Source organism: Rhinolophus sinicus, chromosome 17 (genome assembly GCF_057876585.1).
Source record: "Rhinolophus sinicus isolate RSI-liver-muscle chromosome 17, RSI-T2T, whole genome shotgun sequence".
Taxonomy (NCBI): domain Eukaryota; kingdom Metazoa; phylum Chordata; class Mammalia; order Chiroptera; family Rhinolophidae; genus Rhinolophus; species Rhinolophus sinicus.
The window spans coordinates 244,577-258,908 of record NC_142517.1 but is presented as its reverse complement, the minus strand read 5'-3'; the positions used below and the strand labels follow the sequence as shown (position 1 = coordinate 258,908).

The 14,332-nt window shown below is 47.4% G+C and overlaps 1 protein-coding gene across 14 annotated transcripts in view; it reads left to right on the top strand.

Annotated features, from left to right (window-relative positions):
• PCNT (pericentrin) overlaps positions 1-14,332 on the top strand; it is a 111,758-nt gene that overhangs the window by 41,499 nt on the left and 55,927 nt on the right. The window lies entirely within an intron of this gene.

Genomic DNA, 14,332 nt, shown 5'->3' with positions numbered 1-14,332 from the left:
GCTGGCCCATGGTCACTGAGTGTTGGTGATGCCCCCCAGACTCTCCTCTGTGCAGTGGTACCTGCCATGCTTGCCCTCTGACCCTGCCTGCTGCCCTTCCCCTTGTCTGCATGGTGCCGGCCACTTGCTGCCTCTGTTTCCAGAACATAAGGGCTGTGTTCTCTGAACTTGACCTTGTGCACTGCGTGGAAACTTGTGCTCTGGCCTCCTTTTCATCAAATCACCTTCTCAGGGAGCCCTTCCCTCACTGCCCGATGGGGCCACCAATTGCGCGTCCTGCAGACCGCACAGCATTCTTCCTAGCAGAGCGTGTGGTGTGACGTGCTTATCCTGTCTGCTCTCTGCTCTGCTCAGTCTTGTGTCCCTGGGCCCAAAGCAGCGCCAGACCATGGCCTCCCGGGGAGCTCGCTGCGGGGGGCTGTAATGCAGTGTCCCCGCAGCCCCCCTCTTCTGGCAAGCCTCTGAGGTGGACTTGTTGCTGGTGCCAGTGGCTCTGCCACTCCTTCTTAGGGTCTCGGAGGTTGGGGTGGGGAGTGAGGGTGTCAGGACCCCCCAGGGGAAACCTGGAGGGCAGTGTCCTTGTTGCCAGGGCCCTGACCTTACCTGGCAGCCAGCGGCCCAGCACGCGGTCTGCTCCAGGGGCCGTGGGCAGCTGGCCAGAAGGGGGTGGAGGCGACTGTACTAGTCTAGGTGACAGTTGACCAAGGCCCACAGGTGGAGGAGGAATGGGAGGGCTCGGGCGAAGCTCCAGGGCCCCGAGGGTTTCCTGAGGCTCACCGGGGTCTGCGGGAGCGAGGTTGACCGTGGCGCTTGGAAAGGTGACCAGCCGTGGGGCTCCTGTCGTCTGTTCCCCGTGCCTCTGTGCGGGGTGGGATTTGCCCAGCAGGGGGGCCTCCTGGTATGCAGTGCGGGGCACCCTGTCCCCACTGCACACATGCTTGTACACACACGCGGGCCCACGTGATTTTACATTCTGTCCTTGCAGGCTTGGGAAACCCCTGGCTGGACCCCAGGGGCCCTTCCCCAATGTTTGTATTTGAAGGCTCATGTCTCCCTAACTTCGGGTCTTTGTGGGGGTGAGAACCTGTGTGATGCATGTCACGCGTGGTTGGCATTTTATGTGACGCCTGTGCACAAGACTGATGTGTACACCAGGCTCAGCACTCTTTGTATGGGGCCTCACCAGGGGCGTGTGCACGCCCGTTTCTGACACCAGGACCAGGCCCCGCCACTCACTGGGCTCCCAGGTGACCAGTCAGCGCTGCGGTCATGTGCGTGAAGCCAAAGTGCCCAGAAGGAGGAGAGGTGGTTACAGAAATCAGGGAAGCCTGCCTACGTATGAGATTCATCCCCCTTTCTTTGCTGGCAAGTCTGGGAGTTGACGTTTTTCTTGACATTTGGTCCTTGGGCTCTGAGTTGCCCTGAAAGCGGCCACTCGGTGGGATTCCATGTTTGATGGGAGGAGAGGACAAAGGAGGCACCACGCCGGGAGCTGTGCCCTCCCGCAGGCAGCCTGGAGGCGCCCCCGGCCACCAGCTCACAGGCAGGCACACAGCATCCTGGCAGCATCTCAGTCTTCTCTTCCCAATGTCCTCTTACTCTGCACTGAAAGAGGACGAAGTCGCCTCTGCGTCTCCTCAGGCTCCTAGAGTCCCCTCGGTGTCCCTTTAGCCTCCTCAGTGTCCCCACAGCCCCCCATAGTTTACTCAGTGTCCCCCTGCCCATTGAGTCGCCATCCTGAGGGGCCAGCATGGGTCATGTGGCCTCCAGGAAGTTGCTTCGAGGGCAGTAGAGCAGAGGGTGTGAGATGGACAGTGGCTCTGGCGAAAGGCACGTGACGGGGGCTGCTGGCAGGTCCCACGTGCCCGGGCGGCAGGGGCTGGCCGCTGGGCAGGCCCCACGGCACTCTGCAGCTTGCCGACGGGGTCCAGGCAAGGTGTGTCTGGGGGGTCAGACCTGCGCTACACTGAGGGCACCTGCTGTGTGCCACCCCGGCCTTTCCCCTGTGCTGCCCACTGACTTCCACCTTCGGCCGCTGACAGCCCTGCGCGCTTTGTGGTCTCAGAGCCAGTGCTGGTGAAGGTGCATGTCCCCTGTCGGCCCTGCTTCCTACAGGTTCACCTGCTGCACCTGCTCATTCAGGTCGGTGGTCCCTGCTGTGCCGCCAAGGGGGTGAGTGTTGTACGTGCTGTACGTCGTGTCTTCTGTGCAGCTGATTTCACAGGACGACCGCGGTGCCCTGGGGAGGTGGGGGTATACTTCTGCCCGTCTTAACGTTTTGTGGAGAAAATGTCAGCATGACACGCAGCAGAGTTTAGTACAGCTCCCCACCTGGCTACCCAGTAGGGACGCACACCTTGTGGCATCAGCCCTCCCCACCCCCCAGTTGTTTAAGGCAAACCCCTGGCATCAGGTGTGCTCACCTGGGACACATCACTCTCTGACTCTACCAAGTCAGCCCCCCCCAGTATAGCACAGCCAGGACCACTCTCACCTGAAAGTTGACAGCGACAATCTTCATTTCGTCCCACATCCAGCCTCAGGGCCAGTTCCCTCCAGTGGTCGCTCAGGTCAGGGCCACCCGGCCCCGTTTGCCCCGCTCATTTTTCCTGGCTCCCTGGCTGAGCGTCTAGGCTTCCCTGTCCCCTGTCAGAGCCAATATGCCTGCATGTGTGGCCAGGTTGAGGTCTGTGAGTTGGTGCAAGCTCACGCTTTACCCACAAATGTGAATTACATAAAGCCTTGGGATGCCAGGGTCATTGTCCCTACAATGGCTGGGATGAGCTCTTCTTCCTCTACCAACAGGTTTCATCTGGGCCACAAATATCTGTGCAACTAATTGCAAAGCAGTGTTACTTACCAGACGTTACTTAACGTACGCATGTGAGGTGATTGGGTCACTCTCCCGGTCCCCTCCCTGTGGAGTGAGCTTGTGACCGAGTGCTCTGAAACGTCCTTTTCTTAGAGATGTGCCTCCATGAAGAACCCTCCCTTGGGGGCAACACCCAGCAGAGGTCTGGAAAGAGAAGTGAACTGTAGCGTGCCCAGGACTGATTCTGCAAGGCAGCTTCCCCTTTTCTTGGAAAAACACATGTATTTATATGACAACTTTGAAAATATAAAGAGACCCTGTGGTCAGCTTAGATATGGCTTGAATGTCCGAATTCACTATCAGTTGAATTTATTTTTATAACTACCTCGATGTTGTTTGTGCAGTACTGTTAGGTTGGTGCAAAACTAATTGTGGTTTAAAAGGTTAAAAACAATTGCAAAAACCACAATTAATTTTGCACCAACCTAATATACATAGTTTTTTTTTCTTCTTCAGGCATACCGACTATGTTTTCTTAATGATTGAAGTATGTATGACATTTCCCATATAATTCTGTGGGGTTTTAGAAAAACCTAAGAATAACTTCTTAAAAACATCTTTTTCTTATATTGATCTATCGTTAGAACCTGGCAAATTAAACCAAGTTTTACTTAAGGCTGGAAATAGAAATGATTGTCTGTAAGGGGTCTTATGGGTGGGGAGTCACGTGAGTCAAACTTCCTTTGGCCGGTGCAGTCATGTGGAGGGGTGGCTTCAGCATGCGCCCTCCTGCCAGATGTCCCCAGCGGTCAGATTCCTGGGCCCCCGAGATGGCACGGGTACCCCCTGTGACTGAGACCGCACATGGCTGGCCTTCACTTTGTCATCATGCCATCTGAAGGTCCCGCTCCAGGCTTGGGGCTCACTGCCCTCCCAGATGGGAAGTTGGGGCGATTACCAGCTGCCCCAATGCACATGGGATGGGCACTCTGGGTTAGCTCCCTTCTGGCCTGGGTTGTGCAGCCCTGTTAGACCTGGTGTGTGTGCGCTGGTCTCAAACCCTCCTGAAGCCACGAGCAGGGCGAGGAGTCTGCCATGGCTCGGCCCAGCCATCCTGGTTGTGCTGCTAGCATTGGCCGCGGGCAAGGAGGCACTGGACGTCCTTGGGCCGGTTCCTTGGCTCACCGTTCCCTGCCAGGGCTCCACGTATGGTCCACCCGCGGTCCTCTCCGTTCATAGACAGTGTGACACAGTGACCCGAGGACCACATGACTGGACAGAGGCGGCCTGAGCGTGCTACCCCTTGTGCTGTCTGGCGCTCCGTGTGGGCACTGCGCTCAGGGGTGTGGGGAGCTCCTGGGCTCCCATCCTTGCCTCAAGCAGAGGTTGCTGTGTCTGTTTTTATATATTAGGCTTCTGTGAAAGGTTTTTGTCTGAAGGACGCCATCTGGCTCAGAAAAGTTCCCCAATCCATGTGTGTGGCCCCCGCCTCTTAACAGCGTTTAATGGGTGTGGTGAGCCGAGAGCTTTGCCACCAGCGCCCATTCACTAAAGGTGCTCGCTGGAGATAGAAGCCCCCCAGCGGGGTCCCGAGAGCTCAGCTGCTGTGGCTCAGTGTCCGGTGTGACTGGGGGTCACGCTCTATCATGTTCTGGGAGATTTGCCTTCTCTTGGGAATTGATGTTTTTTTATTTTTCCCAGGGTCCTTCACAACTGGTGGAAGAATTTGATGGGGGTGTGTTTCGGGGAAGGGACTGTGGCCCTGCTGTCTGTGGTGCCCGCTGGTTTTGGGGTTGTGTTCTCGTGTTCACCAGCATTTCATGATTCGCACACGCGGACCGGCACCCCGGGGGGAACCCAGCTGCTCTCAGGACTGCAGCGTCCTTCCCGGGAGGTGGCCCTGTGGACTAACCGAGATAATTAACGTTCTCTGCAACTTTGCAGTGTGCCCTAACTCAGAAACTGCGCTTGAATTCTAAAGGATTGGACTTAATTGTGTTTCAGGAGAGAAAGTTGATGACAATGATCTGTGTTGATTCACAAATGGCTTCTTGAACTTGAGAGTACAATTTCAGTGTTTTGCCGTGCAGGCCCCATTTCTGACCTTTGTGACTGAGGCAAGGACCCAGAGCCTTCACACAGTGGCTCCGTGTGTCTTCACAGAGAAAACCGGGTGAATGAGGGTCAGCTTGGGAATGGACACTTGTCCCCGCATAAGATCAGCTCGGTGTCCACGCTGTCTGTGAGGCCCACCCGGCTGTCCCAGCCAGAGTTGCTGGGTTCAGAGGGATGTTTCATTGTACATAAACTTTGCTATGCAAACTTAAAACAAGCTACTTGCATCATCTCAGGGACAGTTTCTGTAGGCCACCCTTTTCATTCCTTTTTGTATTGAGATTGGCTGGTTAGCATACCTTGTCTGCTAAGAAATTGTCACAAATATTTTAAACCTGAGAAAGCTTGTCTGTCTGTCTGCCTTGCTGTGGTGTCACAGCAGGCCCCATGAGGCTGGTCTTGCTTTAACGGGCCATTTCCACAGAAGGATGTCTGCGTAGTGTGACCGCTTTCAGCACCTTCGTGTCTCAGGCTGATCTTACTGTGGGTTTTTTCTGTGTGTGGTTTTTTATTTATTTATTTATTTATTTATTATTAGTTACAGGTGCACAAAACAATGTAATAGACATTTATCATTTATATCCCTCACACAGTGGTAACCCCCCTGCCCCCATCTACTACCCCTCTGACATCACATATAGCCATTACATTTCCACTGTCTCTGTTCCTAATGCTGTGCTCCGCTTCTTGTAACTATATATACATGTAAAATTATAGTTGACATTCATTATTGTTCAGCTTCAGGTGTACAGTGCAGTGATCAGGCATCTACATCTTCCCTGAGGTGGTCTCCCAAATGGGACATATGTCCATCAGATACCCTACAAAATCTTTACAACATTGATTACATTCCCCAAATTGACTTTCGTATCCCTGTGGCCGTCTTGTGGTTACTGACTGTGCTTTCTAATCCCCTCACCTTCCCCCTTATCCACACACCCCCTCCCATCTAGCAACCATGTTTTTCCTCTATGTCTCCAAAACTGTTTCTGATTAGTTCATTCACTTATTCTTTTCTTTAGATTCCGCATGTAAGTGAGATCATATGGCATTTGTCTTTCTCTGTCTGACTTATTTCACTTAACATAATGTTCGCTAGGTCCATCCATATTGTTGCAAATGGTAAGATTTCTTTCTTCTTTATGGCTGCGTAATACTCCATTGTATAAATGTACCACAGTTTCTTAATCCAGTCATCTACCGAGGGGCATTTCGGTTGTTTCCATGTCTTGGCTATTGTATATAGTGCTGCAGTAAACATAGGGGTGCATACATTTTTTTGAATTAGAGTTTTGAATTTCTCCGGATAGATACCTAGGAGTGGAATTTCTGGATCATAAGGTAATTCCATTTTCAGATTTTTGAGATACCTCCATACTGTTTTCCATAGGGGCTGCACCAATCTGCAATCCCACCAACAGTACACAAGGGTTCCCTTTTCTCCACATTCTCGCCAGCACTTGTTGTTTATTGATTTATTGATGACAGCCATTTTGGCCGGGGTGAGGTGGTATCTCATTGTGGTTTTTATTTGCATTTCTCTAATGCTTAGTGAGGTTGAGCATTTTTTTCATATGCCTGTTTGCCAACTGTATGTCCTTTTTAGAAAAATGTCTCTTCATGTCCTCTGCCCAATTTTTAATTGGGTTGTTTGTTTTTTTGGAGTTGAGTTGAGTGAGTTTTTTTAATAAATTTTGGATATTAACCCCTTATCGGATATATCATTGGGAAATGTCTTCTTCCATTCAGTAGGATACCTTTTTGTTTTATTGATGGTTTCCTTTGCTGTGAAAAACTTTTTAGTTTGATATAACCCCACATGTTTATTTTTTCTCTTGCTTCCCTTGCCTGAGGGGCTATATCAGTAAAAATCTTACTCCAGGTAATGTCTGTAAACTTTCTTCCTATATTTTCTTCTAGGAATTTTATGGTTTCAGATCTTACATTTAAGTCTTTAAGCCATTTTTAATTTATTCTTGTATATAATGTAAGGAGGTAGTCCAGCTTCATTTTTTTGCATGTGTCTGTCCAGGTTTCCCAGCACCATTTGTTGAATAGACTGTCTATACCCCACTGTAAATTCTTTCTTCCATTATCGTAGATTAAATGACCATATAGGCATGGATTTATTTCTGGGCTCTCTATTCTGTTCCATTGACCTATGTGTCTGTTTTTATGCCAGTACCATGCTGTTTTGATTACTGTAGCCTTGTAGTATAATTTGATGTCAGATATCATTATACCTCCCACTTTGTTCTTATTTCTCAAGATTGCTGAGGCTATCCGGGGTCTTTTATGGTTCCATATAAATTTTAGAATTATATGTTCTATTTCTGTGAAAAATGTCCTTGGTAGTTTGATGGGAATTGCATTGAATATGTATATTGCCTTAGGCAGTATGGACATTTTAACTATGTTAATTCTTCCTGTCCATGAACACAGTATGTGTTTCCATCTATTTGTATCTTCTTTAATTTCTCTCTTCACTGTCTTAGAATTTTCTGAATACAGATCTTTTACTTCTTTGGTTAAATTTATTCCCAGGTATTTTATAGACTTTGAAGAAATTGTAAATGGGATTGTTTTGTTAATTTCTCCTTCTGATATTTTATTATTGGTATATACAAATGCACTGATTAGTGAATATTAATTTTGTACCCTGCTACTCTACTAAATTCATTTATCAGCTCTAATAGTTTCTTGGTGGAGTCTTTAGGGTTCTCTATATATACTGTCATGTTATCTGCATATATAATGACAATTTTACTTCCTCCTTACCAATTTGGATGCCTTTTATTTCTTTTTCTTGTCTGATTGCTGTGGCTAGAACTTCCAGCACTATGTTGAATAGAAGTGGAGAAAGTGGGCAACCTTGCCTTGTTCCTGATCTTAAGGGGGAATGGTTTTAGCTTTTCACCATTGAGTATGATGTTAGCTGTGGGTTTATCATATATGGCGTTTACCATGTTGAGATAATGACCCCTCTATTCCCACTTTCTTAAGGGTTTTTTATCATAAATTGCTGCTGGATTTTGTCAAATGCTTTTTCTGCATCTATTGATATGATCATATGATTTTTACTTTCCATTTTGTTAATGTGGTGTATCACATGAATTGATTTGCGGATGTTGAACCACCCTTGCATACCAGGAATGAATCCCACTTGATCATGGTATATGATCTTTTTAATGTATTGCTGAATTCTGTTCACTAATATTTTGTTGAGGATTTTTGCATCTGATTTCGGGATCAGGGTGATAGTGGCCTCGTAGAAAGTGTTTGGGAGCCTTCCCTCCTTCTGGTTGTTTTGGGAAAGCTTGAGGAGAATAGATGATAATTCTTTTTTGAATGTTTTGTAAAATTCACTGTAAAGCCATCTAGTCTGGGGCTTTTGTTTGTTGGGAGATTGTTGATTACTGATTCAATTTCCCTGTTGGTAATCAGTCTATTCAGTTTTTCCGTTTCTTCTTGAATTAGCCTTGGAAGGTTGTGTGCTTTTAGAAAATTGTCCATTTCTTCCAAATTGTCAAATTTGTTGGCATAATTGCTCATAGTAATTTCTTAAAATTTTTTGTATTTCTGTGGTGTTTGTTGTCACTTCTCCTCTTTTATTTCTGATTTTATTAATTTGGGTCTTCTTCTTTTTTTTGTTGAGTCTGGCTAAAGGTTTGTCGATTTTGTTTGTCTACTCTAAAAACCCACTCTTGGATTCATTGAACTTTCGTATTGTTCTTCTGGTTTTTATTTTCATTTATTTCCGCTCTGATCTTTATTATCTTCTTCCTTGTACTCCCTTTGGGCTTATTTTGCTGTTCTTTTTCCACATCCCTTAAGTGTGAAGATAATCTGTTGATTAGTGATGTTTCTTGTTTCTTTAGGTAGGCCTGCAATGCTATGAATTTCCCTCTTAGGACTGCTTTTGCTGCATCCCACAGATTTTGGGTTGTCATGTTTTCATTTTCGTTTGTCTTGAGATATCTTTTGATTTCTTCTTGATCTCCTGCTTGACCCATTCATTATTTAGTAACATGTTATTCAGCCTCCATGAATTTGTGTGTCTTCCAGTTTTTTTCCTGTAGTTCATTTCTAATTTCATAGCACTGTGGTCAGAGAAGACAGTGGTATGATTTCAGTTTTCTTAAATTTGTCAAGACCTGTTTTATGGCCTAACATGTAATCTATCTTGGAAAATGTGCACTTGAAAAGAACGTGTATTCTGCAGCTTTGGGGTGAAATGCTCTGAAAATATCAATAAAATCCAAGGGGTCCAATGTATCATTTAAGGCTGTTGTTTCCATATTGGTTTTCTGTCTGGAAGACCTGTCCCTTGTCAGAGGTGTGTTGAAGTCCCCTACTATGATAGTGTTACTGTTGATCTCTGTCTTTATGTCAGTCAATATCTATTTTGTATATTTAGGTGCTCCTATGTTGGGTGCATAGATGTTTACTAGGGTTATGTCCTCTTGTCGACTCGATCCCCTTATTATTATATAGTGCCCATCTTTGTCTTTTAATATGTTCTTCATTTTAAAGTCTATTTTGTTAGATATAAGTATTGCAACTCCAGCTTTTTTCTCATTTCCGCTTGCATGAAATACCTTACTCCTTCCCTTCACTTTTAACCTGTCTGTGTCTTTTGATCTGAGATGAGTCTCTTGTATACAGCATATACAAGGGTCTTGCTTTCTTATCCATTCAGCCACCTTATGTCTTTTAATTGGAGTGTTTAATCCATTTACATTTAAAGTGATTATCGATAGGTACATAGTTATTGCCATTTTTTAAATTTGTAGTTAGATTGTTTTCATCTTTCTTCTGTTTACAGAAGTCCTTTTAATATTTCCTGCAATGCTGGCTTGGTGGTAATAAATTCCTTTAGCTTATTCTTTTCTGGGAAGCTCTTTATCTCTCTTTCAATTTTAAATGATAGCCTTGCTGGATAAAGCAATCTAGGTTGTAGGCCTTTGTTTTCCATCACTTTGAGTATCTCCTGCCACTCCCTCCTGGCCTTCAATGTTTCTGCAGAAAAGTCTTTTGATAGTTTTATGGGAGTTCCCTTGTATGTAACCCTCTCTCTTTCTCTTGCTGCTTTTAGGATTCTCTCTCTGTCTTTAACCTTTGCCATTTTAACTATAATGTGTCTTGGTGTGGGCCTGTTTCGGTTTATCCTAGTTTGAACTCTGCACTTCCTGGGCTTGCATGTCGGTTTCCTTCACCAGATTAGGGAAGTTTTCAGAAATTATTACTTCACATATGTTCTCAATCCCTTGCTTCTTCTCTTCACCTTCTGGTATTCCTATGATGCACATGTTGTTGCGCTTGATGTTATCCCATAGGTCTCTTAAACCATCTTCATTGTTTTTTATTTTTTCTTTTTGTTGTTCTGTTTGGGTGATCTCTGATAACCTGTCTTCTAAGTCGCTGATTCAATCCTCTGCTTCATCTAACCTGCTGGTAATTCCTTCAAGTGTATTCTTTATTTCAGCTATTGTGTTCTTTAGTTCTAACTGGTTGTTCGTTATGGTTTCTCTATCCTTCTTTATGTCGTCACTAAGCTCCTTTAACATTCTAATCATCGGTGTTCTGAACTCTGTCTCTGATAGGTTGGTACCTCTATTTCATTTGGTTCCAATTCTGGAGGTTTCTTCTGTTCTTTTATTTGGGACATGTTTCTTTGTTTCCCCATTCTGGCTGACTCTCTGTGTTTGCTTCGATGTATTAGGTAGATCCCCTAGGGTTCTTAGTTCTTGCTGGGTTATCTTATGTAGTATGTGTCCTTTATATTTAACTTGCATCTACTTCATTCTTCTCCTCTGCGTATGCTCCAAAGGTGACTCTTATGTTGTGTATATTGTCCTGTTAAAGTTGATCTTTAATTGCTTTTAGCTTGTGAGTAGGTGGGATGGACTCCTAGGCTGACTAGTTGTGAGACGTGGCTCTGCCCACAGCAGGATGTTCTGCTGCGTAAGGGGTGACCACTCAAATGAGGCTTGGTCCCTATGGGTTCTTGTGCCTGTAGAGAATTCCCTCTGGGTGTGTCAATTGTAGGTCCAACCCGGTAGTACTCTGGTTTGGTCTGGAGTTGGCCTCTGGGTGTGTTGGATCTTGTGCCTCTTGAGCTGGACCCTGGTGTAGGGCGATTTCAGAACAAAGCAAATCACCAAGCACAACAACAACATCAACAACAACAATAACAAAGAAAATACCAAATACATTCACATGTAAAAACAACCGGTAACCCACAATCAACACAGGCAAAAATACCAAAGAGAGAAAAACAAAACAAAACAAAAAAGCAGTGCCAGTATTGGCTTAAGCCAACCAAGTAATCTCCCGGTCGTCCTCTGCTGTACCAAAGAGTCCTCTGCGTCTTGTGCAGGCAGAGCCGGTCACCTGGTGCCCAGAGTGACCCTGACACTGCAGTTCTAGATGAGTGGGGTTATGGGGTCTGGATGGTAGGTTTTACAAAGTCAGTGCAGTTTCTGCTCTTGCCTGCACATATGCGCACTGAGTAACACAACCAGCCCTATGCCCAGGTCTCCTGAGTCTTATGGCACTTCTTCCGTGTGTGTGTGGGGGGGGGGGGGGCGGGCGGGAGATTTCTGAGCTGCTGAAAGCCCAGAGCTGCGTCTGCCACCTACTGTTGACCCCTGGGAGTGTCTCCACTGTTGTAATTGGCCTGCCATAGGCAGGTCAGAAAGGGTGGGGGCTGGGGATGGAGGAGTCTCTTCTCTCCCAGCCCAGCCGTGTCACACTCTTCCCAGCCTCTTCCCTGGGTCAGAGCTGCAAGCCGGGTCTCCCAGATCCTGAGCGCTATGGCTCCTCTATAGTCTGACACTACTCCTCAGTTCAGGGACCAGCTTAAGTCTCTGGAAGGGCAGGGGTAGGATTGGGAGAGTGGGGGGAGGGGCCAGGTATGGTGTTTACATCCTTTGTCTGACCTAGGGCCCAATTGGAGGTCTCAGCTGAGGTTACTGCCTCAAATGCTCGATATGCTGCCCTCTCGGCGGGAGAGATGAGCTGTGAGGCGTAAAGAAAGAGCCCACTTCTTGGCTCTTGTGGTCTCTGTTCCTTCCTAGGACCCCCTGCGTCTCCACAGCCGCAGATGCGGGCTGCGTCTCCACTCAGCTCCCTCCCCTCTTCCCCTGCTCGCCCAGTTTGCCCACCTTCAAGTAATCCCCGTTCAGGTCTCAGCTTTTCTGTGTGATGAGCAGAGAGTCCTTTGATGGGTTATAGATGTTCAATTTGGGGTAAGTTCCGGAGGAAAACTCAAGAAGTCCGCCTCGCTGCCGCCATTCCTATGACGTCACTCCCTGTTTTGTTTTTTTAATGACAGTTTTATTGAGATAGCATTCACATAACATAAAAATCACTTTCAAAATGTACATTTCAGTGGTTTTTAGTACAGTCACAAAGTATGCATCTGTTGCCACTAATTCCAGAACATTTGCGTCACCACACAAAGCAGCCCCCTTACCCATTTGCAGCCTCCCTCAGGCCCCCAGCCCCCTGCCACCACTCGTGTACTTTGCATGGATTTGCCTTTTCTGGATGGTTTACAGAAATGGTACCTGTCACATATGTGCTCTGTGTCTGGCTTCTTTCTCAGCCTGCCGTTTCCGGGTTCACAGTAGCCATTGCGGGTCAGTGCCTGCACGTCTCCGCTCCCCTCTATCCCTCCATTGTTGCCTTCTTTTCATTTCCTTGGTATTTATTTTCTTAACAGTGTTTGAGCTATTTTGTTAGTGCTCACCCTAGGGTTACAGTGAAGATCTTATAACAGTGTAGTTCAGATCATGTCGGCTTGATTTTCATACTTTATGAGACTGTTCCACGCGGCGGCGGCCCTCCCCCTCCTCTGTTCATGTCGTCTGCAGGTACGTCCATCTGATCCCTGTCACGCTTGTTGCTCTATGCAGTTGTCGTTTAAATCAGGAGGAAAAAGGATTACAAACAAAGTCCATTTATTTTGTCTCTCGTCATTACCTTCCCCAGTGTTCTATGTTTCTTCCTGGATTCGTTATTGGCCAGCGTCCTTTCGTGTGAGCCCGAGGGCCTCTTGGTAGTGTTTCCGCAGAGCAGGTCTGGCTGAGGGGTGCTCTATTCCTGTTGTTGGGGGGGTGTCGTGATCCCTCCCTCACTTGGCGAGGGCAGTATCCTGGACGTGGGCTTCCTGGGGCAGTTTCTCCTAGCACCTGTGTCTTCCTTCTGCCACTGACTCTGGTTTCTGATGCACAGCCAGTCCCAGTGGGCCGCCTGTCACTCCATCAAGGGTCCTTGTGTTGAGTCGCTTTCCTCTGGCCCCTTTCGAGATTCTTTTCCCTTGTCTCAGTGGTGTACTTCCGATGTGTCGAGGTGTGGGTCTCTGCGTTTGTTCCCCTTGGACTTCGTGGAGCTTCTCCTGTGTAGATCCCTATTTTCCCATCAGATTGCGCAGGTTTTGGCCCTTTTGCCGTAGGTGTCGTTTCTGCCCTGTTCTTGCCCCTCTGGGATTCCCATTGTGTGGCGTTGGTCTGTATTGGTGGCCCTCAGGCCTTGAGGGTGCGCTTACTTCATTCCTTTCTTTTTCTCTCTGTTCTCCGGACTGAGGCCCCACGTGATCTGTCCTCACGTTTGCTGCTGCTTCTGCCCACTCTGTCGGCAGTGGAGGCCTCTCGGTTTTCGTTTCGGTAACTGTACTTTGCAGCTCCAGGACACCTGTGTGGTTCCCTTTCATACATGTCTCTGTTGTGAGGGGTCTGGCAGGCAGCTAATGTGCCTGCTTGTGGGGAGCTGTGGGTGCAGGTGAGAGCTCAGCGCCTCCCTCAGGTCTCTGGCTCTCTGGGCACCTGCACGGCCTGTGCTCCTGCTTCCAAATGTCCAGGAGTGTGTGGGGGCTTCTCAGAGCCCCCGCTATCTCATTTTCTAGTGTTTCCTTTGGAGGCTTTGGTCAGTCTCTCCTAACTCTGACTGCTACCGTGGCCTCAGGCCATGGGACGTTAAGCAGTTGCTGTGATAGATTTTGACCAGTGGCAGTGAGCTCTGCCTCAGACCAGATAAAAAGCTTCCTTGGGAATGGAGCTTTTCAGAGAGCTGCCAGACAGGTCAGTTGGTGACAGTCGCTAGGGTGGCACTTTGGGGGAACGCCACCTTCACGGCTGCGGGGGTGCTGTTTTCCAGTCTGACCCCGAGATTGGTGTGATCAGGTAGGTTCAAACACCCCAAAGCTGGGTGCTACGATGGAGACTCAGCCTTTTTTTCCATAAACACTCTTTGGGTTGTTGCAAGCCTTCTTAATTCGCAGAGCTCTGAAGAAATTGATTTTGACAATTTTTGCATCGTTATCCAGAGTGCTTTTATAGAGTGGATTTTTGGAGGTCCTTATCATGTCATTCTGAAGGTGCCACCTGTAGTTTTCTGTAAAGA